The sequence below is a fragment of the Macrobrachium rosenbergii genome, chromosome 12 (genome assembly GCF_040412425.1).
Source record: "Macrobrachium rosenbergii isolate ZJJX-2024 chromosome 12, ASM4041242v1, whole genome shotgun sequence".
Taxonomy (NCBI): Eukaryota; Metazoa; Arthropoda; class Malacostraca; order Decapoda; family Palaemonidae; genus Macrobrachium; species Macrobrachium rosenbergii.
This window is the reverse complement of record NC_089752.1, coordinates 96,003,225-96,030,435: the sequence shown is the minus strand read 5'-3', so window position 1 is coordinate 96,030,435 and position 27,211 is coordinate 96,003,225. Positions and strand designations below refer to the sequence as shown.

Sequence of the window (27,211 nt, the reverse complement as noted above, 5' to 3'; positions counted from 1 at the left end):
TGATAAGGGAGCTGCTGCAGGAAGGTACTGCCTCTATTGGCGATCTCCCTATCATATAGTGGCACAGCAGTTTGGCCAAGGCTCGCCTACTATATTAGTGGGTACCTTGTAGCAAGGATGATTCCAATTGCTGGCAAAGGCAATTATGTTACCCTTGCCCAGGGCACAGTACAGAAAATACAATAAAATAAACATCACCTAATACCATAGAAAGTTAAAACCATTGCCCAACCAAGAAGGACTGAAGGGCACTCAGGTACACTGTACCCCCAGGATCCCTTTAATCTCAATAACCTCAAATAAAGGAGAAGGAGGGAATGCTTCATGCACTTCTTCCCCCAACACCATGCCAGCCACCGAAAATGGACCCAGAGTACTGCAATTATCGTAAACTGTTTCAATTTCCTTCAAATAATGCGCTGCAAAGACTGACTTACATTTCCAGAAAGTCGCTTGCAATGTAGAAGAGAGGCAATAATGCTTGAACGTCAACGAAGTGGCTACAGCTCTAATTTCATGAGCCTTCACTTTACACAATGGAAAAACCTCATCTTCAATCGAAGAATGTGGTTCCGAAATGAGGTCTCTAAGGAAGAATGCCAGGCCATTCTTTGAAAGTGGTCGAGAAGGATTCTTAACAAAACACCATAAAGCATTTGAAGGACCACAGATTTGTTGTGAAGATAAAACCATAGAGCTCTCACAGGACTTGACAATACTCTCTCTTCCTCATTTGGGCCTACAATTTCAGACAAAGTTATTGCAAAGGAATGAGACCACGGTTTGGAAATGGACTCGTTCTTGGCTAGAAAATCCCAAAGAGACGGTGGGAGAAGCCCACTCTTTTGTCTGTTGCATGGACCTCACTGATTCGTTTTGCAGTCGCTAAAGCAACTAGAAAAAGGGTCTTTCTAGTTAGATCTCTTGGGGAAATGGAATGCATAGGCTCAAATCAGGCCCAGACAACCATTTAAGAACCATGTCCACCTCTTCTGTCTCATGGTGTCAAACAATCAAATTAGATCTGATAACTCCTGGATAGAGGAAAGGTCCACTCCCCTATGTCTGAAGACAGAGCTTAACAAGGCCCTATAACTATCAGTCTTAAGGTATAGCAGAAAGTCTGCCATTTCAGCTATAGATGCCCGAGAAGATGACACTGTGCTTTCTGCACCAGTCTCTAAAAATTGTCCACTTAGCCTGATATACTCTATCAGAGGAGGGTCACCTGCATTTGGCAATAGCTTGTGAAGCCAATCTTGACAACCCCTTCTTTCCAAGAAGTTTCCTGATAGTTTGTAGCCTGTCAGGGCCAGATCAGACAGCCCCTGATGAGAGAGCCAGAAGTGAGGTCGTTTTAGCAGATGAGGTTTTTAAGGTAGCAGCCTCAAAAAGTCTCCAAGGTGGTTGAGAAGGTCAAGGAACCATTCCTTTGTTGGCCAAAAAGGAGCAACTAGGATTACTGACAGGTTTTGATGAGTCTGGAATTTGCTGATCACCTGTCTTACCATACTGAAAGGGGGAAAACAAAAGGTGAATGTTTGACCAGTCCTGAAGCATGACATCGGTTGCCCATGCTAAAGGATCTGGGACTGGCAAGCAAAACGAGGAGATGATGGTTCCTGGAAGTCGCGAACAGGTCTATGAACAAAGTCCCCACAACTTCCATAGGTCCCAGTAAACCTGAGGATCCAGAGTCCATTTCATGCATAACCCTTGTTTCTGGCAGCTTAATTGTCCACCAGAACGTTGAGCTTCCCTTGAATGAAGTGCATAAGATGCTTGACCCAAAATTGTTCTGAACAAAGCAGAATATATCTTGCCGTCTCATAAAGGGAGAAAGAGTATGTTCCCCCTTGGTTTTTGATATATGACAGGGCAGTCGTACTGTCGGAAGTGCACTGTGACCATTTTGTTGCATACTTCCTTGAAAAATTGTAACCTCAGATGAACTTCCTTTAGTTCCTTGACATTTATATGTCAATCTCTTTGTTCTGGAGACCAGGTCCCTGAAATTTCCTTGCTCCCCAACCTAGGTTCAATGCATCTGAGAAGTAGTCTAGGTTGGGGTTCAACAGGAGGAATTTCCCTTGCCACAACCTTCCTTCTAAGCTCCAACACAGGTCCTCTTTATCTCGGGAGTCATTCGGAACACGAACAAGTCTGGATATTTTTTCCTGTTCCAGATGATTACGAAAAATTGGAGCGGTCTCATATGAAGCCTGCCCAGAAAGATGAACTGTCCTATGGATGATAATGTCCCAAGAAGGCTCATCCATTCATTGGTGGAGCATTGATCCAGAAAAAGAAATCTGCTTACTGTCTTGAGGCAAGACTCTCATTCTTTTCGGGAAGGGAGAAACCTGAAAACTCCAAGTCTATTATCATCCCCAAAGAATCCATTGTGACAGAATTAACTGGGACTTCTAGAAGTTGATCATCAATCCCAGCTACTGGGCTAGGAGAAGAGTCTTTTGAAGGTCCTCTGAACATTTTTCCTTCGACTGGGCCCAAGTAGCCAATCGCCCAAATAACTCTGGTAAACACTTGTGGTGCCGTCGACAACCCGAAACAGAGAGTGGAACTGGAACGCTTTGTTCCCAAACACGAACCTCAGAAACCTCCTTGATTCCCAATGTACTGGGATGTGGAAGTAAGTGTCCTGCATATCTATTGATGTCAGCTCAGTCCCCCAGCGAATGGATGACATGACCGTTCGATCTGTCTCCATCCTGAATTTTTGCCTTTTGTATGAAGACATTTAATGCGCTGACGTCCAGGACGGGCCTCCAGCCCCCTGAAGCTTTGGGCACCACAAAAAGACAACTGCAGAACCCCAAGGAGTTCATGTTCTCTACTAACTCCATTGCCCCCTTCTTGAGAGGGGACGACACTTCCTCTGAGAGGAACAAAGACTTCTTTGAGCCTTTGGAGTAAGCTGACAAGGGTATTGGATAGCTGACTAAAGGTGGCTTTTCTTTGAAGGGGATGGTATAACATTCCCTCAGTACATTGACAATCCAGGGGTGTCCCCCTCTCTCTCCAATTCTCCCAAAAGAGAGGGAGCCCGGATCCTATAGACATTCGGAAGAAATTCTCACTTGCAAGAGACAGAACAGGCTGAGGATCTCTTAATGGCTCTGGAGACGAAGCCTGCCAGAAGAGCGGGATCTAGAGAAAGATCTCTGTCTGCTGCCACGAAAAGGCAGAGTCTGCAGTGGGGAGACTGTCCTGGAGGTATGAGCAGGCATCTCTTTAGGCCGCCTAGAGGATTGGGCAAGAAGATCTTGCGTAATCTTCTTCTGAAGGTCTGAAGAGATCTCCAGAACTGTAGCCTGCGGGAACAGGTGGATGGATGGATGTATGATATTTAGGGCAAAAGCCCAGGCACTGGGGCCAAGAAGGCCATTCAACAGGTGATGAATATCCAGCGGGGAAAACAGAAGGGCCAACTTCTGTGAGGGAGCCACTCTCTTGGAGGTGTAGGAACACCAGAGTTCTTTCTTTTTAAGGACTACCATCATGTACAGGGAAGCTAACTCCTGGGAACCATCCCTGATCCCTTTATTGATACATGAGAGGACCCCCAGCCAATCAGAGGCACTATCTTCAGGAATAACAGTGCAGTCCTTAAGCTTACGGGCTAGACAGCCCACTGCCCCATCAAGAAAACTAAAAGCTTCAAATACCTTGAACAAGTTTTTGAAAAGATGTGAGAATTCCATCAAACTGTACATAATCTTTGCTGACACAAAGGCAGATCTATATGATGAATCTATCAGCCCGGAAAGTGGCCCCTGGGAGGAGGCAGAAACTCCCAGAGAAGGAGCTTCCCTGGTGGCATAAAAGAGCTGTCTCCTCTTAGACAATGTCACTGAAGGCTTTCTTAACAGAAGAAGAAAGCACTAACTTGGGCAATCTTGAAGAATCGGAAGGCTGTGACTCCATAAGAAAAGCAGTCGCGGGTAAAGACGGAGCTGCAGGCAAAAAGAAACTCAGGAAGATAGTAGAAGATACCTTAGCAGTGATGCATAAGCTGAAGGACGTGCGTTTCGATTAATAACCTCTCCTTCCTTGTCCGAGCATACGGGAGACAAAGCTTAGTCCGTAGGTTGAGGGGTCAATGGAGCCTTCTTTAACAGGCTCAAAATACTGTCGAGCTTGCTCTGAAACAAGTCTACCACAGAGGACACCTGCTTGCTGGAAAAGGGTAAAGCCTGAACTGCAGGAGACTGAGGCACAGAAGAATGTCCAACAGCTTGAGAAACACTAACAGCAGTAGGAGCCAAAGCAACGGCGGCGAATGGAGGAGAGAGGGCGCTCCGGCACCAATGGAAGTTCAGGTGCCAAAGGGAGCTTGGGTGCCAGTAGGAGCTTCGTCTTAGCTAGAGATACATGAATCACTGGGTGGACAGGCAAAGGCTGGCGCTCGGGCGCTCTATGACACTTGAGAGAAGGTGGGCGCTCTGACACCGCAGAACGAGATGGAGCCAGAGAGTATTGAGATGATTTCGGGCGCTCGGATCAAACCAGGTGTTTGGCAGTCAAGGGAGGTTCCAACACTGCAGGCGCTCATGAGCCAGAGTAGTCTCAGGTGCATGAGGATGCTTAGAAGATGACATTTTAGACTAAGAGAGCTTGGAAGCTGCACTCTTGACTCTCTACCAAAGGAGGAACAGAAGAAAAATGCTCTGGACTATCCCAATGACTGCAAAACAGAAGAGGACTGCGAACAGGCTCTGAATTTCTTGCACGGCACTGGAGGAGAAAACGCAACACATCACAGCACCCCTTTTCAAAGGGCTTGATTCATCTGCAAAATGCCATTGCCGCCTGGGAGAAGAATCATCAGAGCTAGATGAAAGACGATGCACATCCAAGGATATGCCTTTCCAGTGGCATTTGGCTGCAACTTGGGATTCAACAACAGGTCCAACCAAGGGGGCAACTACCCATGGGCAGACCCCACCGACCTCCCTTAGGCTACTGGTTTGACTCCTCCCAGGTTTGGGGGATTATGACATTGACCTTTGCCTAGGAGAATCAGCGGGATGGGTAACCACCTCCTCCACCAACATATCACTAACACTAGGTGCAATCAGGGCACTCCAATGACACTGCACTGGCACTACTGGGCACTCCAAATCACTCTTATTGTCCTTAAGAATAGATTCTAAAATCAATTCGAACTTTTATTAATCTTACACTCGAGGCTGGCAATGGAGTTGGGTTCAGAAGTGAGAGAGCTGGGTAAAGGAGCAAGCTGCACAGAAGGAGAACTGGGTATGGGATCAACAGCAATAATAGGAACGTCAGTCTCGACGTTAGCATTATCAATATCATGATCAACAGGAGATTCCCAACTACCTACAAACCTACTAATTCATCTAGCTGTCGCTTTCCACTTTTTATCTCCAGCAAGTTTATTTAAATGAGATCTTAAAGTCTTCCACTTCTTACTGCCCCAGCCTATACATTCACTACACCTTAAATCTACTGAACAAACTTGTCCCCTACTATCTGTGCGGACAGAATGGGAATCATAAGATTCCTTGGTCAAACACGTATAGCTGCAATACCTAAAGCTAGTTGAACTTGAGTCTGACATTTGGCAAACAAGTCAACTAAAGTCAATCGGTAAACAAGGTATTAGTTGAATTAATCAAAGTCACAGTAAAGGAAAAAACTGAGTCTATCTAAAAATGCCGAAAGGCTATCAAAGCGAGAATACTTCACCAAACAAGATGAGAAGTCAATAGGAAAGACGAATTCCAAAATCAGAGCTGCTGCTAAAAGCTGGTGTACAGCCAATAGCCAGCAGAAACAAACCGAATCGTTTTGCTAGTTGTTCCTCTCTTAGCCAAACAAAATAGCACAAACTGCGAATTTCAAGATTTTTAGCTGCCGAGCGAGTGAAACTAGTAGCAATGTAATTACTTGGTAAGTTACTTATATAAAAATGTTCCTCACTAAATGGTCAAGATCGGTTGAGAACATGATTTTCGCCGACGAGAAAGCTGCCTGCGAGACAAATCTGTCAGGCCAAAGAAGTCCCCCTGGGAGGAGGCAGTGACTCCTAAAGAAGGAGCTTCTCCGGTGGAGTACAAGAGGTACCTCCTACATGAAAGTCGAGAGGGAAGAGAACAGAAGACCGCCTTGCCTTGCTCCCTCTTCTCCGAGAGCCAAATTCCAATCTCACTTAAGGCTTTCCTTGAAGAGGAGGAGAGAACCATCTTGGGAAGCCTGGAACCCTCTTCAGGCTGGTTCCTCATCATGAAAGTAGATGCAGAGGAGCTGGGGTAGCTGGAGTGAAGAAATTTGGAAAGCTGACCAAAAGATATTTGAGAGCTGCATAAGCTGTGGGAGAAGGTTCCTGGTCAAGAAATTCATCACCCGACGAAATCGGGAGAGGAGACAAGTCCAAAGCCTTTGTTACTGCAGGCGCCTTCTGTAAAAGCCACAAAATGTCATCGAGCTGGCGCTGGATGAACACTAGCAAAGGATCCTACGCCATGGGTGCAGGAGAACATGAAGCAGACTGCTGAGGAGGTGGTGCCGGGGGCTTGGCAGCTGGCGCTGAATGAACTGGAGATGGCACCGGGCACTCAGAGACTGGTGCTGAGCACTTGGGAGAAGCAGATGGGCGCTCTACATACAATGGGCGCTTAGAAGATGATGACTGGCGCCTGCTGTGGCTAGACAGGCGCTCTGGCGAAAAGCGTTTTGGACTGTCCCAGTGGCTACCGTATGTGAAGGCTGTGGGCTACGCTCAGGTTCCCTGAACTGCTTACAGGGAAACAGAGAAGAGTGATCCACAGCAGATAAGCTCCTCTTTAAAGGTCGAGACCCACCAGGAAAGTGCCACCGGCGCCTCCTGTCCAGAATGGAATCCGAAGCACCAGAGGATAACTGATGCACATCCTTTACCTGGACGCCTTTCCAGCAGCTGTCTGCTGAAGCCTGGGACCAGACAACAGGCTCGACTGGGGGGGCACCTACCTGTAAGCAAACCCCACCAACCTCCCTTTGATTTCCAGTATGCCTCCTCCCAGGTTTAGGGGAGTCTGACAAGGACCTTCGTCTAGGAGCATCAGTGGGACAAGTAGACACCTCCTCCACTAGCACTTCACTGTCACTTTTCTTACTCACTTTGTCCATCAGGACTCACGGACGCCCCTAACTGGGCCATAGTATTCACAATTAGACAGAATTTCTGGTCAAATCTGGCTTCAAGACTGGCAATGGCGTTGGGGTCGGCATGGGAGCCAGGTAAAGGAGTAGGTGGTATAGTTGGAGAGCTGGTGATGGGAGAAAAGGCAGTCACAGGAGAAGATAAAACAGGCAATTGGCTACACCCAATTTCGGTGTACACTCCACACTAACTAAAGACCTAGCTTCAGTTCTAGCAGATGCCTTTCTTTTCCAGTGTCTCTCAAGCTTGTCTAAATGAGTCTTTAATGCCTTCCACTTGAGGTGCGTTCACACGATCGAACATATGTTCGACGGATATAATTGTTACCAACTAGCGGTGGAAAGCGAAAAGGCTTGCTGATGACGTCAGAAGCGAGCACCAAATGGTGTACCGGACACTGTCTGTGTTCCCAGCATCGAAACGTCACACACTGAATTAAATGCCTGAGTTACCAACGGACATCACCTTCAAACATTGTCCACCGGTCTATGCCCTGTGAGCAGATTCGAAACGGTGGTAAACACCCTCATCTGGTACCACTGCTTGTTGCCAGATCCGCTTCCATCGCTTTCACCGCTTATGACGCCATCCTGCTTCTCCTGTGATATGGTAACGATTTTGTCCGTCGAACATAGTTCGATCGTGTAAACGCACCTTTACTCTCACCCCAGTCCCTAAATTCGATACAAGTCAATTCAATCGTACATACTCACCCCCTACAATTGACACAGATAGTATGCGAAACGTAAGAGGCCTTCGTTAGTCTTGTCTTACAGCCTTTCCTGCAAAAAATCAAATACTAGATGCACTAGAGTCAGACAGTCAGTGAAATATCTTAATCAGTGAAATACAGGTCTTAAAAAACCCTAAATTAACTATAAATAACGTGAAGGCTACCAAAAGCAAGAATACTTCACCAATATGAAGAACAATACAGCCATACAGCGATAGAAATTCCAAAATAATACTGCTCATACAACTGAAGTTCGGTCATTAACCGCCAGAAACAAATTTAATTCCTCAGCTGTGTTGTACCTATTCCTCCCCAGAAGTGGGTGGGCTAGTCACCTACACTAAATCAACAGAAGTGCTACAGCAAATTTCAAAATTTAAGCTGCCACACGAGTTGAAACTATAGCTATGTAATTACCTGGTACGTTACTTATATGAAACTTAATTTTGCAAGTTATACACAGATACAGTGGAAAACTCCTATACAGCATGAAATTTGCTGCAGAGGCTACAGTGCCCTATGCCAGAGAACTTTCAAAGATATCTTGTCGTTACTGTGTCTGTATGGGAAGAACTGTTAAAGGAGTAGAGGATGTTGCCTCTTTACACTAAAGCCCTAGATAGGAGACTCTATCATATAACTGAGCATGAGAAGCAGACACAACTGATTATTATAAAAGATAAAAACAGAGGGTCCTCCAACACTAGGGCCCACACCAATAATGCAGGAAGGAACTGACATGCCAAAACTTACTATTTTATCTAATTAGAATAAAATGACACCTGATTCTGTAGGGGGTATGAGAACTTTCAAAGATATCTTGTCGTTACTGTGTCTGTATGGGAAGAACTGTTAAAGGAGTAGAGGATGTTGCCTCTTTACACTAAAGCCCTAGATAGGAGACTCTATCATATAACTGAGCATGAGAAGCAGACACAACTGATTATTATAAAAGATAAAAACAGAGGGTCCTCCAACACTAGGGCCCACACCAATAATGCAGGAAGGAACTGACATGCCAAAACTTACTATTTTATCTAATTAGAATAAAATGACACCTGATTCTGTAGGAGGTATGCCTGACCACTGCATATTTTTAACTGAATATTCAAGATGTATCTTGCTAACACGAATTTTTGTACGCATGCACATACCCTGCTTTATCCTCCTATCGGTTCATCAGGTACTGACGCAAGAAAGGCGGAAACAAGCACTTGAAGATTGAAGTCTAAAGATAAGTTAGATAAAGAGTGAGTATCCATTCATGTTCTCTTTCTTCCACCCTACTTTCCACCCTCTCCTAACAATTGTTTCAACATTTTCAGAGCTGAATGACTTTGTAGATACCAGTAGCTGACCTTTAGCCTAAATTTTATATTCCAATTTCAAACTGGAGGAGATCATCAGGGTATTGTGGGACAGGAGGATTAGTATGAAAGTTTTACAAAAGTGTAGTCATACCAGTGATGGTTTACAGAGCCAAGACACAGCCAGTAAAGAAGGCTCAAGACCGGAAAATTGATGTGGCAGAGATGAGGATGCTGAAATAGATGTGTAGAGTCACAAGGATTTATCAGAGGAACAATTAAGGTGGAGGAAGTATCAAACAGCCCTCAGAAAAGAAGACTATAATGGCTTGGTCATGTTATGCAAAGAGAACAAGATTATTTGTGTAAAAGGGTTATGAGCATGGAGGTGGAAGGCAAAGAATGGGAAGGCCAAAGTTCAGATGGAAGTCAGGATGAACTGGACAAAGGAAGGTGGAGAAGGCTGACAGGAAACAGCAACTCCATATAAAAATGAAATGGGTAATGCTGACGACAAAGATGGTGATTTGGTAAATTTCTACATTAAACCAAAATTGCACTCCAGAGTTGAAAATATAATTTTCCTGTCTTAATGTGCTCTGAATATTTCTAACCCTAACCTAACCTAGCTTAGTCTGGGCAAGTGGTTCTTACCTATGCCCCAGCTAATGACAGGGGTTACTATGTCTTTCACATTACATGATGTCACTTTGAAAACTTTCAATAAACCTTACCTAATTCACCATTAGAACTTCCAAAAGGATATATGAGAATGTTAGAATACATCATTGCATATGTATTATCTCCTACCCAAAAACTGTGGTTTCCAACAGCAGTCTCCATGTCCCCACAATATTCTAAAAGAGTTCCAGTATCTCTAAAAAAAGTCTAGCCTTCTAATTTGGTATAGAAATTAACTACAGAAATTTTGAAAACACACACTAAAATACTGGTAAATCATATTTTCAAATCCAGGACATGATTATGATTTACATTAAATTCTCACCAAACAACCAAATGTTTAATAAACCTTATCTTAAGCGGAATCAAAACTTGCAGAAGTAGGTAATCATACGATGTTAGAATACATCTTTGTCATATCAGTTCTTCTCACTGTGGCCCCCATAACTGTAAGATCCCAGGAGTTCTTGCATCTTTAAACCACTAATGTGTTACCAAAATGAATGACAATGTTCACTCTCTTAAAAAAAAAAATTTCAAATCAGCCAAATTACAAGAATTACACCTCTGACCCAAAGGAACCATGACCACGAACTGACACCAATTTGGTAATCCTAAGTAAGAGCTCTGTATAGAGATATCATTCATTAATAAAATTTTCTGACTGAACAATGCAGAAAATGATGTGCATAATGCGGCAATGGTGAGATAATTTGAGAAATTTACATTCTTTTGTTTGATTTTACACTCATCGCCATAGGGTTCGTATTAAACATGGCACCCCATGGAGCTTTCAGACACAAAAATATAAGCAAAAGGCTGCAAATTTCTCAAATTACCTCACTTGCACTGCATCATACAGCATAAACCCCCTTTCTATACTGTTCAGTTGAAAAATTTCTTTACTCAACAAAATCTCAGTGCCAAGCTCTTCCTTAGAATTACCACAAGTTTCTACTGTCACCATCTGAATAACTATATCCCTCTTGGTTAAATTTAAAACAAAGCCAAATAAACTTAAAACAAAGAACCATTGTAACTTAAAACAAAGAACAAAAGAAACTTGAAACAAAGAACCAATGACACTTAAAACAAGAATTGTAACCAAAAACAAAGAACCAATGAAACATAAAACAAAGAACCAATCAGGTTCCACAATGTTGAAAGACCACCATTTCCTCGTGAAAATGACAAAACATTCCAATTACACTAGCCTTCCTTACCCACAATTCACTGTTGAGATATGAACAAATCACGGTAACATTAAATCTCCAATGGATTTTTGTTGCCAATTATTTCATATGAAGCATGTTGCGGAGACCTACAAATATACAAAAAAACTCAAATATCAAATGCTAGTATTAAATTAAAATGGTAAAACTGAAGACCACTGCTGCACCCCTCTGGTTCAGTAATTACCAGTTTATGCGCAAAATGGTTCGCAGTGTTTAATACCAGCCCTTTGGGAGCGAATATAAAAAAAACAGGCTAAATAAAAGATGGTGAATACCATAACATAAACGAAAGACGAACATGCATACAAACAGCCTGTGAACAAAGGGCAGTAAATTTTTATGGTAGGGGACTGGTTGGAACCAGACCATGGTAGTAGTCTTCAGTTTTACCACTAGGCTAGCCTAAAATATAAAATTTTCAACCTCATTACATAAAGCAGTGTGCTCTGTCAGGTAAAGTTTGGGAAGTGGAGCCTTATGACTCACCTCTGTATTTTACCCTTTACTTTATGGCACCTTTAAGTCAGGTTAGGTGGTAAGTCCAGATAGGAACTGTTATTCTAGGTTAGGTTAGGATGCAATCCTGGTCTTTGTGCTCTAATTCAAAGAATTCTCGGTGGCATTAGGTAGGAGGGTGGTCCCCAGCACCCAAAATTAAGCAAGAATGTCCCTGCAACTGCCCTGCTACTCTACCATGTAAATACTTTTCTGACCGATTATTAATATTGCATGGACTTCCTTCCTTTCACTGGGTATGTAACTTGTTCAGTTCCTACCAGCTCTTTCCGCCATGTAGGCTACAGCGTCCATTTCCATTTTCGTCCTCCCCCACCCGAAAATTCGAGCCAAGAGCCCTGGGCTTCCTATGGTTAAGGGCATAAAAAACAGAACAACCATAAAAAGCAGGCCATTATCATTCGGGTATCTACCTAGGAAACACCGTAATTTCAATCCCCAAATTGTTAACAGGGTAATAGTGGCTACCTTTGACTAGCCTACCACAGGCTGACTGGCCAGTCAGTCAACCAGCACCGTAGACGAACCAGGATTCACAAGGGGCGACTACGTTATAGGCCCACCCTAAATTTCAGTGTCTGCCATAAAGGCAAGGCGCAGTTCGCCATGAAAACCGACAAAAGAAAGGCTCGGCCCATTTTCTTACCAGGAGCAGACGACAGAATTTGGACAGACTGCCGAGTCCAGACTAAAGACTGACTGACTGACTAAGGGTGCGGAGGACAGGAGGCTTCTGCTGCTGATTTTGCCGGTTTGTTTTTGTATACAACGACAGACAGGACGACTGTCAGTTGGTCCCGGATTCCACTGTAAACAGAAGCAACGCCCTCACAATTCCTCCATTAGATTTTCTTACCTAACGTGTGTCTATAAACTTCTAGTACAATTCAAAATTGACAATCATTTATGCGGAGGATGCGTCAAAACACAAATCCAGAGTCCACTTCAGCGCGTGGTGCCTCCCTATTGGCTGACGAGCACAGGTCACAGCTGCAAAGTGGATTTTCATTGGCTTATAAAAGTCTTAGCCATTTCAAGCTTGCTGATTGGCTAGCAGACGACAGCTGATTAGGAGATCCGTTTTCTTGACTAACATAGAAAACGAAAGTGTGCTACTCTGATGCTGAAACTACGTTGATTTTATTTATTCGTTGTCTTTCCATTTTGGTTTATAGCCAGTTATGCCCGATATATTCAGAGCAGCTAATGCAGATTATTAGTCGTGCAGCTTTCTCTCTATATGTGGTCATTTAAAATTCTTTGATATGATGTGATGAGGTGAGATAAATGTATTGAAAATGAATAGGATCTTTTTCTCCAAATTTTCTGCGGTGTTTGATGTAAATTTTAATTACAAAAATAGTAGAGTTCCCGGGTTAATACCAAGAACAGACGGGTAAATGCTCTGGCTATTTTGTTAAGTATACGTTGAAAGTTTTTCATAGACGTCTACCGAAGCTCCAAATTTGAAATTGTTTATTGCTTGTTGTAAAATAAAAACGGGTGTTCATCATAAAATACTAATGTTTGTTATAACTTACTTGGGGGAAAATAATCACAGTAAATTATTGAAGTAAATATACTTAATTTCTTTTATTGAAAAGAAACAATTACTCAGGAACAGTTGCTAAGCAATCTGGGTAAACAAAGAAGGCTGACGCAATTCTAAAAGCCGTTACGAGAGAATTCTATTGCTTTGGTCATGTGGTAGTCACTGAAAGGCCGCGTCGACGCGAGACACCAAAAAAACAGGATTGTTGGATCAATAAAATTTATTGACAATTACAGCTAAAACTGTTAAACGATCATATCTGGTGACAGCTTTGCATGTAACCGACAACGCTATACACCGTCAAAAGACAAGTGTTGATCATTTACACAAGTGACTAGTGAGTAACACATAATAGTCTAAGGTTCGGACGAACCAAACTGCAACACTCTTATGGCCTCTTAGGGACCCGTGTCATTAACGTACAAAATGTTTCCAGTGACATTATTTCCATGTCGCATACTGAAGCCTCGACGAACGAGAGAGTCACAGGGTAACACGGAGAAGAATCAAGAAGTTATATTCTTACTTAGTTTTATATTTTGCACATTTGATTATGATGTAAAGCTAGAGCGTTTGATCTCAGCGCACAGTCAAGCAAGCATAAATAAAATAATAATCATAAACAAAACAACCCAAATGACGAAAATACGACGCAGAATGAAGTAAAGGAAAGAGATGATAGTGTATTGCTAAAACAGCCAACAAGAATTCAGTCCGTCAGAAGAAAGAATGAGGCCTACTTGAGAACTGTAGATCAGAAGAAAAACATCGGCCCTTACCTGAAGAACAGAATTTTCTTAGAAACTTCTCTCATTGTGTCATCCACCCTGACGTTGTGACTTCTTGCTAAATTTTGTATGAAAAAAAAGTATACCTTAGTTTAACCAAACCACTGAGCTGATTAACAGCTCTTCTAGGGCTGGCCCGAAGGGTTAGACTTATTTTACGAGACTGCATAAAGTTTTTATTCAGGTAGAAGCAAGACAAGTCGCCAGTAGTTCTTTAAGCGATATAAGAGGTGTAAAAGACCACTAAACAACACAAAACAAGACGTAGATACTGTACTGTGCTAAGAATCCATAGTACAAGAATAAAACAAAATTGGCATTTCTATAAAAATCAAGAAAATCCACTAGTGTGGCTATAAACCATGAATTTACCCTAACATACTCTGCTGTGCTGACCATCAAGATGAGGGAATAAAGTGTTTCTCCCTAGAAATAAATGATAAAAGATTTTTTTTTTTTTTTAATAACAAACGGAGCGGATGGGTTCTCGGCGTTAACAGTTAAATACTTTTGAAATGGTGATTATTTTATTCACCACGGATGCTAAAAACCAAATTACCCTTTAAGATCATAATGCAGTACTCAAAAGTCTCGGGCTCTCAAGCTAAATAAATTGAACGTGTGTCAACATCGCTGAAAAATAGAAGACAAAATTCTGCTCAACCCGAGACCGTTAGTTCAAATTTACAAGTATTATGAGACTACAGTAGTCATGGCATGAGCAGCTGTGACGAAATCCGGGATTTAAAGAATTTCAAAATCATCTTAAGTATATAATATGCATCTACATATTATATTTCACTCAGGAATCCTCAAAAGTGCCTGAGAATCTCGGAGCCGCAATACCCCTTAAGACTAGGGACGGTTAGTCTCTGTTTTGCATGAGTTTACATAGAAATACACACTCATATAATATGTATGTATATATACATATATATATTTATATATGCATGATCAGCATAATTACTTATATCCTATTAAAATGTTGCAAAACGTCTCGGGCTTCATCTCAAGGATTTGCTAACCTTTCGTTCATTTGATACCATTTTCTTTTTTAATACAAAAATTATCATGTTTTATACTATTTTCTTCTTAAAAACAAAAGAGACCTTTTATCCCGACTTATGCAATTTCATAAGATGAAATCTTAAAGAAATAAATCATTCAGGAGACTTACCCTTTTAATTTCTAGTAGTGGCAAACAGAGTTTTACTAACACGACGTTCTGCTAACAGCTGAGAAACTGCTAATAAAAAAAAAAAGCAATCGTGACGTTTAGTTTTATCCTTTTAATGCATTGCTTCTGACAGTACCTCTCGTAACTAAAAATGTTAAAGCTGTTAATCCCAGGAACCTAGTGGTTCCATACTTTTTTTTTTTTTGTAAAATACAGAGGAAATAATCTTATTTACATGCCTCTTCCATTCCGGATGCTGGAAGCGTCACGGATACCGCTGCAGAAATGGAAGTTGTAGATAATGTACTTGATGTGATTATTAAGCATAAAGGCAACAATGAGAGAGACAGAGAGAGAGAGAGAGAGAATTATACAATGTGTGCTAACCGCAAGATAAGGATGTTATGACGCATGATTGTGAAAAATCTAATTCACATCACGTTGTAGTTCCCTTGGCTCTTCCTCTAAATATGACGTAGTTTTTCTGGTTTAAAACTTTTCTCTTGGCTCTTTAAGGTAAAAGCTTCCTAAAACTATATTACGCAAGAGAGAAGTCATAATTTTTAGAGAGCGAAAAGAAGAGAAAAAGAGCATTTTGCTTCTTCTTCTTACTGTTTTTTTCTATCATTCGTTGGATCATAACGCAGGATTTCCTGAAGCAGATTCATTGAACCTAGAAAAAGAGTTAAAAAAAAAGGGGGAGCGGGCGAAAGAGTGGGCCTAAGCTCCATGCAAATACGCAGATCCGTTTCTTAGCCGTCGGGGACTACAGAAAATAGAAGAGAATTCCCGAGTTTCGCTGTGGAGGGAACAGCTGATTACCGAATGGAGCAATCATTATTCCTTATATCAGAATTTAATGTATTTATTCTGTTTAACAAGTGAAAAGGCTTCCCTTTTTATAAAATTGGATGTTCAGTTTACAAATGATGCTTGACTTAAAGGTACTGCGATTACCGCAAGACAAATTTAAAAATACTGGTATGTAGAGTATGAATCGATAATGACAGAACTTTTAAGAGATGTCATTAACGAAGAGCAAAAATAAGTGCTTAACGATAAAAAGCCAGTCAATATATCTGATATAAATCCCCTACAAAGATCAACGATGCGAGTGCGATGGCAAAGCGCTCCTAATTCTCGATAAATTCGTAATACTGACAGATTGTAAGGAAGTACTTGTAGTTATGCCAAAGGCTGGTTTGCGTCATTAGATTTCCCATTCTGGACACGCTGTCCACCACAGCATTCGACAAAAAAAAAAGAAAAAAAAAAACTTATCGATCCACAGGGAAGTCAGCCATGTAATAAAAGATTCAATTGGGTAGTTCATATACGTCAGCCATTGAAAAGTACAGAGGAACTGGCTATAATAAGACTTCAAGAAAGCTGTGATTGTAAGTCTTCGTCACGAGCTGACAGTATAATGTTAGCTCCAGCAACATGAGCGTCACCTGTCGACTTAGAATGTTCATTTACAATGTCATATTCGCTTATGAAGCATTTGGCATGCACAGACACGGTCTGGCGTGACCAAACACCCGTAAACAAGTGGATGGATAGATATCATATAGGGTACATTTATACCTGGAGTTGCAACCTCTATACCACTACTACGTAGTTCGGTGGTCTTCCACCAGGCCGGCGCTGCAGACAGGGCTCCCACTTTTAGGGAATTTTCCCTAGATTTGGGACTTTTGAGGAGCTTCGGGAATAATTTGGGGATTTCTGAAAATCTATGGAATTTTCGACTATCAGCCACAATTATAAACTTTTTAAATTCCAAATAAAAACTCATGGTTATTATTATTATTATTATTATTATTATTATTATTATTATTATTATTATTTTATTATTATTTTGTCACTGATATCCGACTTGAATTTTTATGAATGGTACCACTACCAGTGGTGAGACGGTAGCACTGTCATGAATGATTGCAAGACTATTCAGTGCTGCAAATCGTATAAAAATTAGTACAGAAACAGTCTCAAACGAGAAAGCCTTGTAGCTCTACTTCATGCAAAAGAAGGACTAGCTACCACTGGAAAAAATGCCCACCAACTGAACTTGAGTGACTTTCCCGAATTATTGAAATTAGTTCGAAGTGTAAAGAACAACGCCACTTATACTGAAGCACATGAAATCATAAAAAGACATATGGATAATTAAGACAGAGATTAGTTTAATTCATACCGAAGTGGTTATTTTTTTTTTTTTTTTTTTTTAAGAAGTCCACTTTAAGTTGTTTATACCGGAGTGGTTATTATGTATATGATTGTTTGTGTGTTTTTTTTTCATGTTCAAACAGCATAACTTTCACTTAATTGGTAACTGTCAAGATACCAGACTCATTTCGTTTTCTTCACGTACGCAATTGCTCCAACACTGTGTAAGTATATTAAAAAAATCTACTTTTGCTTTTTTAAGTCCTTTTAAGAGTAAACATATTTGTGGATTAGAATTTAGTATATTTGTTGATTTTTATTAATGTTATTCATTGGATATTAACATAGAAAGTTATTTCGGGAATTTTGAACTTTTTTAGGGAATTTTGAACAGCTGTCTAGGGAAATACTGTTGAAGCTAGTGGGAGCCCTGGCTGCAGAGCCTTGCGATCATATTTAAAGGTCTGGTAACCCGCAAATTGAACGGGAGTTTAGTGCGATTGTTAATTTTTTTATCGTTATTGTTTAATGAGTAAGCGTTTAGCGAATGTTTATGTTTTAGTGAGTAAGTGTTTAGTGAATGTTTAGTGTGTAAGTATTCAGTGAACGTTTTGTTAAGTGGATGTTTTGTGAACGTAAGTGAATGTTTAGTGTGCAAGTATTCAGTGAATGTTTAGTGTGTAAGTATTCTGTGAATGTTTAGTGAGTGTTTAGTGAACGTCTTGTGAATGTTAGTGTTTAGTGATTGTTTAGTGTGTAAGTATTCAGTGAGTGTTTAGGTTTAGTGAATGTTTAGTGTGTAAGTGTTTAGTGAGTGTTTAGGGTTTAGTGAAGGTTTAGTGCATGTTAGTGTTTAGTGAATGTTTAGTGTGTAAGTATTCAGTGAATGTTTAGTGAGAGTTCAGGGTTTAGTGAATAGTGTGTGCTTAGTGTTTAGTGAATGTTGGTATTTAGTGTGTAAGTATTCAGTGAATGTTTAGTGTACATATTCAGGGAATGTATAGTGAGTGTTTAGGGTTTAGTGAATGTTTAGTAAGTATTCAGTGAATGTTTAGTGAGTGTTTGGTGAATGGCTTGTGAAAATTAGTGTTTAGTAACTGTTTAGAGTGTAAGTGTTTAGCAAGTGTTTAATGAGTGATTAGTGAATGTTCATTGAATGTTTAGTGTTTAATGAGTGTTTAGGGATTTAATGAGCATTTAGGGTTTGGTGAGTATTTAGTGTTTAATGAGTGAAAGTTAAGTATATCTTAGTTTAACCAGACCACTGAGCTGATTAACAGCTCTCCTACGGCTGGCCCGAAGGATTAGATTTATTTTACGTGGCTAAGAACCAACTGGTTGCCTAGCAATGGGACCTACAGCTTATTGTGGAATCCGAACCACATCATGACAAGAAATGAATTTCTATCACCAGAAGTAAATTCCTCTAATTCTTCAGTGTTCAGGGTTTGGTGAGTATTTAGTGTATAGTAAGTGCTTAGTGAATGTTTAGTGTATAGTGAGTACTTAGGGAATGTTTAGTGTATAGTGAGTGTTTAGTGTTTAATGAATGTTTAGGACTGAGTGAGTGTTTAGTGAACGTTTACTGAGTGTTTGGGGTATAATGAGTATTTAGTGAGTGTTTAGTGTTTTATGAGTGTTTGTTGAGCGTTTAGTGTATAGTGAGTGTTGAGTATTCAGTGAGTGTTTAGTGTTACCGAGCGTGAGTGTATAGTAAGTGTGAGTGCATAGTAAGTGTGTGTGTTTAGTGAGTGTGAGTGTATAGTAAGTGTGAGTGTTTAGTGAATGTAAGTGTATTGTGAATGTTAGTGTTTAGTGACTACATTACTGTTTAGTTAGTGTTTAGCAACTGCATGCATAGAAAGTCATGTAGTTTACAGGAACCATTGATGCTAAACACTGCTTAGATCCAAGAGCAGATGCTTAGGCCTTAATCACAATGGTTGGAGTGCTTAGGCCAACCTGTTTTTGTAAGGTAATTTTTCTCTGAAATTGGGTCAAGTAATAATAATAATATTAATAGCAACACCAACAATAATAATAACAAATGTAAAAATAAAATAATATTAATAGTAATAATAATAAGATAATAATAATAGTAAAATAATAATAATAATAATAAAGTATAGTACTGTGAGCTGGACCGAGACCTTTCAATATGGCAGCCCGAGAGAGATTTTCGATTGAGAGAGAGAGAAGAATATTACAGAAAAATTAAAGGAAATTATAAAATTCATCAGATGAAAACTGAAATAGTTCAAGACTGCATCAAAATAAAGAGAGAGAGAGATCAAAGAAAAATTAAAAGAAGTAATGAAATTCATCTGATAAAAATTGAAATAGTTTGAGGTTGCATCAAATTAGAAGAAAAATATAATGAGTGGGAAAGAGAAATTACAGAAAAATTAAAGGAAATGATAAAATTCGCCTGATAAAAACCGAAATAGTATCAGGCTGCGTCAAAAGAGAGAGAAAGAGAGAGAGATTACAGAAAAATTAAAGGAAATTAAAAAATCCATTAAATCAAAACTGAAATAGTTCAGGATTCCATCAAACGAATGAGATAGAGAGAGAAATTAAAGGAAATAATACAATTCATCTGATAAAAAATTGAATAGTTCCCGACTACATCAAAAGAGAGAGAGAGAAAGAGATTACAGAAAAATTGAAGGAAATGATAAAATTCATCTGATAAAAACTGAAATATGCCCTGATTGCATTAAAGTAGAGAGAGAGAGAGAAGGAAATGATAAAATTTCATCTAATAAAAACTATTATAGTTACAGATTGCATTAAAAGAGAGAGAGAGAGACGTTCTTGACATCGAGGGAAAAGACTAAACGAAGAGCATCAAAGGCTTTCGAGGAAATGTTTTCGATGAATGGAGGAAGAAGGGAAAGGAAATGTCTGGGGCTTCACCAGAAAGGAGGAAGCGACAGAGTAGTCTCCTGAAGGAGAGAATTATTGTCCTCGTGAGAGAATTGTTTCTTGGGTACCCAGTGAACTATACAGAACGCCTGAACAACAGCACTCATTAGTACTAGGCTTGAACATTGGGGTAAGCACAATCTGAACTATACCAATATATATATATATATATATATATATATATATATATATATATATATATATATATATATATATATATATATATATATATATATATATATATATATATATATATATATATATATATATATATATATATATATATATATATATATATATATATATATATATATAAATACTTAACACACACACACACACACACACACACACATACATATATATATATATATATATATATATATATATATATATATATATATATATATATATATATATATATATACAGAGTGTTTCAAAATTAGAACCCCCCTCTACAGCATAAACTAAAATTGATATGGACAAAAACAAAAGTAATTCAGGACAGGTATTTATTTAAGTTTCTCTCCGAGTATTTGATATTTTGTGTGACCTCCATCTGCTTGTACCACAACCTGCATTCTTGAGGGGTACGATTTCAGCAAATCGCAAAAAAGCTGAGACTCAAACTCCATTTCCCTGAGCACTTCGGTCACCTCTCTTCGCAGGTCGTCGAGGCTTGGTATACCATCATAGTTCACTGTGCGCGCTAACACGACCCTTTAAGATGCTACCAATGTTTTCACACATTAAGGTCAGGGAGCTACCTGAAATTCACTTGATGAGAAGAAATCGATAACACTGTTTCGAAGCAGCTCCTGTGTCTGAAGAGCCTTGAAACATGGTGCCTTATCATGCAAAAATGTGACTTCTTCAACAGATAACACATTTTCAGGATCTTTGAGGAAAGGAAATACTCCACCAGTAAGCACAGTTTCTCTGAAGTATTCGCCATTCCATGACTGTCCTTTTTTCTTTGATGATCCACATTAACTGTTTGACTGTGAAACAGAAAAATTCCCAAACATTCAGGAAATTTCACAATTTGGCAATAGCGCACGTCATCACTGATGTCATCCAACTTTGCAGCCCAAATGATGTCATTTTCATGATTTGGCTTCCTGACTGTGTAAATGAAGAATTCATCTGTTGTGACAACATGGAGAAAGTCAGCTTCATCCCAATCTTTAAGAAATGAACCACAAAACCATGCAAAGTCTTCTCTCTGTTGCTGAGTGATGTTGGGCTTGCTGATAACATGAAATGACTTGATACCAGATTTTTTCAACTCACAATATACAGCACTATAACTTCTCTTCTTTCCCCTTTTGTTTCTAGTTCAAGCGCCAGTTTACATAAAGACTTTCTTGGTCTACCCACTGCCTCAGCTATGATGTCTTTTGACTCCTGAGAAAGGACTTCAGGCCTTCCAAGATTCTCACTCTTTTCGCGATGACAATCATATGGATTTTTGTTCCAGTTTCTTTTAACAAAGGATTCATCTCTTTTAATGTATTTAGCCATCCATGAACGTGAAATGAAGGATGCCCCAGCATTCCTGGCCTCTCTGAAGGTTATAGCCCTGATTCGGTCAATCCATCTGATTTCCTCCGAGTTGTTAACCATGGCTGTATCTAATTCCTTCACTCAGTCTGAAAATACAAGAAATGTAAAATGAAAAATAGCTTAATAGAAACTTAAAATAATGTACTTGGAGATAGGCTATAGCAGAAAACTTCATAACTTACCATTTGTTCTGTGGAGGGGGCTCTAATCTAAATTTCGGAATATACTATATATATATATATATATATATATATATATATATATATATATATATATATATATATATATATATATATATATATATATATATATATATATATATATATATATAATTAGGCATACGTATATTATCATATCACACTTTATTATTGCTTCGGCATTAGCAATGTCAACATTTGCATCATCAAGGACAAAACTGAGCTAAAAAGAAGAGTGTCTTTTAGCTCAGTTTAACCTTGATGATGTAATGTGACATTGCTAAATAATAAACTGATATGATATACGTATGCCTTTTCCTAGATGCCTCTTGACTGCAACTAAGAAGCCTACAACTATATTATCTTTTTTACATACATACATACACACACAAACATACACACACCCATTTTGTGTGTGTGTGTGTGTATAAATGAATGAGCAATACGAGCGTTTATATAAGGTAAAATGCCGTTGCTTTATCAATTCCATTTTGTATGCATAGATATGAGGCTCTTAACGATTTTATTCAATGGTTTATAAAGCGGATTTAATGAAAGACACCAATGATTAAGCAATTTTTATGTCTGGTCAGTATTTTTAGAGTCTAGATTCCGAGTCCATTTCTAGAAAAGTACGAGACAAATTCTTTTCCTCTGGAATCTTATTTCGCCTGAACTGAAGACTTCAACACTTTTCTCAAAACATATTTTGGAAATTTGTCTTTTCCTCCCTTTTTTTTTTTTATCCCAGTTTCCGTTAGAATCATCTGTAAATAAAATTATATGCTTTGAAGATGTAGAAGGAAAGGTACCATGTTTCAGTATTGAAAAACGTTTGTGCGTAATTGTTGACCATGAATCTTTTTAGATCAATGTTACTGTTTATAAAGGGAGTTCAAAACTTTGGACATGATATTGTTAAAAATGTTTTTGGAGGACTAACTACTACGCATGGAAAGTTCCAATACGATTAAATCTGCTCTCAGGAACTGGAACAACCAGACTGAAACAGATGAACCATTCGGAAGGAAGAATTTCATATCCAAAAGAATGAGGATTTAGAAAAAGGAGTTAAGGAAAGAGTGGTCCTGTGTTGAAGGGCTTCGAAAAGCTTTTGTTGATGCTCAGGAAATGATAAGGAAAATTGAAAGCAAAAATAAGGACCTTTCCTCGAATAACGAATGCCTAAAGAAGAAAAATGAAGAATGGGAGGACTTCCTCGTTCGCCAAGAAACAGAACTTGAAAAGAACAAAGGAAAAATACTCAAACTGGAAGATGAAAAAAATGTGAATGAGGTCTACATCGCCTACCTAGAGGAAGAGGTGAAGTCCCATGAACCGGAGAGAAAGATGAGGAAAGAGCTGGAAGGACGCCCGCATGCCTCACACCAAGAAGCTCATGTTCCTCGAACAAGAAATGGCGCTCTTAACAACAGTCTTGGAAAAGAAGCCCAGAGAGATAATTTAGGTATCCAGTCGAAGGTCCAGAAGCCGGACGATCGAAATCAATCGCTCCAACGGGACTTGGCTGAGTAGGAACCGCAAATTGTCTCGCCGAAGGAAAAACTCAAAGACGGAAGAGGGAAAATTGGGTTTGTTCCAGAAGAGGCCCAAGAGAGTAAGAAGAACCGCTCTGCAGAATAGGGAAGTGCAACGAAAAAACAGAGGAAGTCCAGACGAAGAAGAAACAAAACAGGAGGAACAACCCCCACAAAGTTAGAAGGTAGAAGTCAGAAAAGGTAGAAGAGGCATAGAGAAAACTCTATGCAAATTAAATGAAGTAGACAGTTATTATATTCATCAGCACTACTCCTACAGAAGGGGTCTTATCTCATTATGATAATAGTAACAATAATAGTTACGGGGAATTTTGGGCCTCAGCCTCGAAGTTCTTGGGTCCTCTCCATGCCTGCTTCTCCCAGCCTGACAGGATACCTGCCTTCCTTCGAGGAAGCAGCCTCTGGGTCAGACACTTCCCTTCAAGGCTGCCCTCAAGAGACTGGCGAGCCTTGGGGGCTTTTGGGCCTCATCCTTGAAGATCTTGGGCCCTCTCCATGCCTGCTTCCCCAGCCTGGCAGGATACCTGCCTTCCTCCGAGGAAGCAGCCTATGGGTCGGACCCTTCCCTTCAAAGCCGCCCTCAAGAGACTGGCGAGCCTTGAGGGCTTTTGGGGCCCCATCCTTGAAGTTCTTGGGCCTTCTCCAGGCCTGCATCCCCAGCCTGGCAGGATACCTGCCTTCCTCCGAGAAAGCAGCCTCTGCGTCGGACCCTTTCCTTCAAAGCCGCCCTCAAAAGACTGGCGAGCCTTGAGGGCTTTTGGGGCCCCATCCTTGAGAGGCTTGGGCCCTTTCCATGCCTGCTTCCCCAGCCTGGCAGGATACCTGCCTTCCTCCGAGGAAGCAGCCTCTGGGTCGGACCCTTCCCTTCAAAGCTGCCCTCAAGAGACTGGCGAGCCTTGAGGGCTTTTGGGGCCCCATCCTTGAAGTTCTTGGGCCCTCTCCATGCCTGCTTCCCCAGCCTGGCAGGATACCTGCCTTCCTCCGAGAAAGCAGCCTCTGGGTCGGACCCTTTCCTTCAAAGCTGCCCTCAAAAGACTGGCGAGCCTTGAGAGCTTTTGGGGCCCCATCCTTGAGAGGCTTGGGCCCTCTCCAGGCCCGCTTCCCCAGCCTGGCAGGATACCTGCCTTCCTCCGAGGAAGCAGCCTCTGGGTCGGACCCTTCCCCAACTATACTCTTTGCTTTCTCTTACCCAGGTTTTCAAATATGGCACTTGCTCTCTCTGAGATTTCTAGACGATTTGAAGCATCTTGGAGATTGTTCCTGGAGACTCTGGAGTTCAGCGCATGCATGAATGGCATTTCTCTCGTTCTTCCAGGAACTGGAGACTGAAGGATTCCAATATGTCTTTAAGGAAAATCCTGAAGGTTTTAGATCATTTTAACATCGGGTTAACCATTACTTAGAGTTCTTTTTCTGACACATAACCAGTTTCTTTAGTTTAATGAGTCTTCTATAATCTTATGGGATCCCTCTTACTGATATATATAGATATCTCTCGACGACGAGAGAAGACATCTGGGTATTCTTGAAGATGTTTCACGACTCCAGGATCCTTTGAAGCAGTCTTCAGCTCCCGAGGAATTCCTCCAATGGGCTTTTCCAAAGGCTTCAGTGCCTGGAGATCGTCTTAAAGCCTTCAGATGCCCCAGAAGCCTCTGGAATTCATCTCCAAGAACGTAGGCTTATTCATCTCCAAAAACATGGGCTTCCCCCAAAGAAATCTTCGAAGGCTTTCGTCTCCGATTTCTTCTCCATAAAACTCTGTTCTTTAGTATTGTGCAAGAAATCCAAAGGCTACAGAGCCTGGAGATTGTCTTGAAGCCTTCGGAGGCCACAGAAGTCTCAAGAATTCCCAGAAATCAGAATTCCCAGATTCCCTACTGTCACCCCGGGGATGACAAAAATGATCCGGACAAGATCCACTTGGAACATAAAAGGTATATACCTGGAGTTGCAATCTCTATACCAGTACTACGTAGTTCAGTGGTCTTCCACCAGGGCGGTGCTGCAAAGCCTTGTGGACATCTTTAAAGGTCTGGTAACCTGCAAATTGAACAGGGGCTTAGTGCGATTGTGAATTTTTTTTATCATTAATGTTTAATGAGTAAGCATTTAGTGAATGTTTAGGGTTTAGTGAGTATGTGTTTAGTGAATGTTTATGTGTTTAGTGAATGTTTAGTTTAGGGTTTAGTGAATGTTTCGTGAATGTTAGTGAATGTTTAGTGTGTAAGTATTTGGTGAATGTTTAGTTTGTAAGTATTCAGTGAATGTTTAGTGAATGTCTTATGAATGTTAGTATTTAGTGAATGTTTAGTGCGTAAGTATTAAGTGAATGTTTAGTGAGTGTTTAGGGTGTAGTGAATGTTTAGTGTGTAAGTGTTTAGTGAGTGTTTAGGGTTTAGTGAAGGTTTAGTGCATGTTAGTGTTTAGTGAATGTTTAGTGTGTAAGTATTCAGTGAATGTTTGGTGTGTAAGTATTCAGTGAATGTTTGGTGTGTAAGTATTCAGTGAATGTTTAGTGAGTGTTTAGGGTTTAGTGAATGTTTCGAGAATGTTAGTGTTTAGTGAGTATGTAGTAAGTATTCAGTGAATGTTTAATGAGTGTTTAGTGAATGTCTTGTGAAAATTAGTGTTTAGTGAATGTTTATTGTGTAAGTTTTTAGTAAGTGTTTAATGAGTGATTAGTGGATGTTCATTGACTGTTTAGTGTTTAATGAGTGTTTAGGGATTTAATGAGCATTTAGGGTTTAGTGAGTATTTAGTGTTTAATGAGTGTTTAGGGTCTTTAGTGAGTGTTTAGTGTATAGTGAGTGCTTAGTGACTGCTTAGTGACTGCTTAGTGAGTGTTTAGTGTTTAATGAATGTTTAGGATTAAGTGAGTGTTTAGTGAATGTTTACTGAGTGTTTGGGGGTACAGTGAGTATTTAGTGAGTGTTTAGTGTTTCATGAGTGTTTAGTGTATAGTGAGTGCCTGGTGAGTGTTGAGCATTCAGTGAGTGTTTAGCGGTATTTAGTGTGTGTGTGTGTGTGAGTGTGTAAGTGTGGGTGTTTAATGAGTGTGAGTGTATAGTGTGAGTGTTTAGTGAGTGTAAGTGTATTGTGAATGTTAGTGTTTAGTGATTGTACATTACTGTGTAGTTAGTGTTTAGCGACTGTGTGCATAGAGAGCCCTGTAATTTACAGGAACCGTTGATGCTAAACACTGCTTAGATCCAAGAGCAGATGCTCAGGCCTTGACTAAAATGCTTGGAGTGCTTAGACCAACCTGTTTTTGTAAGGTAATTTTTCTCTGTGGAATTGGGTCAAGTAATAATAATAATAGTATAAAAGATAATAATAATAATCATCATCATCATCATAAAGTATAGTAGCCTACTATGAGCTGGACCGAGACCTTTCAATATGGCCGCAAGAGGTCACACGCTCGGTTGGGAGATCGCCACTCCAGTGACTGATGCTCTATGATAGATATAATCATATAGGTTTCACCTTTTACATTTATGTAGACGTTTCTCTCGATATTTTCATGAACCCTTTACCCGATGAACATTTTGCCAAACACGTATAAACAACGTCTTTGAGCGATATTTGTTGCCAGGATCACGTGAAAGTAA

The 27,211-nt window shown here is 40.1% G+C and overlaps 1 protein-coding gene across 11 annotated transcripts in view; it reads right to left on the bottom strand.

Moving 5' to 3' along the window:
- LOC136843763 (calnexin-like) overlaps window positions 1–12,699 on the bottom strand; it is a 107,460-nt gene extending 94,761 nt beyond the window's left edge. For 2 of the 11 annotated variants that reach the window (XM_067112432.1, XM_067112437.1), the window contains exons 1-2: window positions 12,521–12,601; window positions 7,906–7,974 (exon numbers count right to left, since the gene is read on the bottom strand). The gene's annotated coding sequence lies outside the window, so the exon portion shown is untranslated. The other 9 variants (XM_067112436.1, XM_067112431.1, XM_067112435.1 and 6 more) reach the window with 9 other exon arrangements.
- Window positions 12,700–27,211: the final 14,512 nt, after the last annotated feature.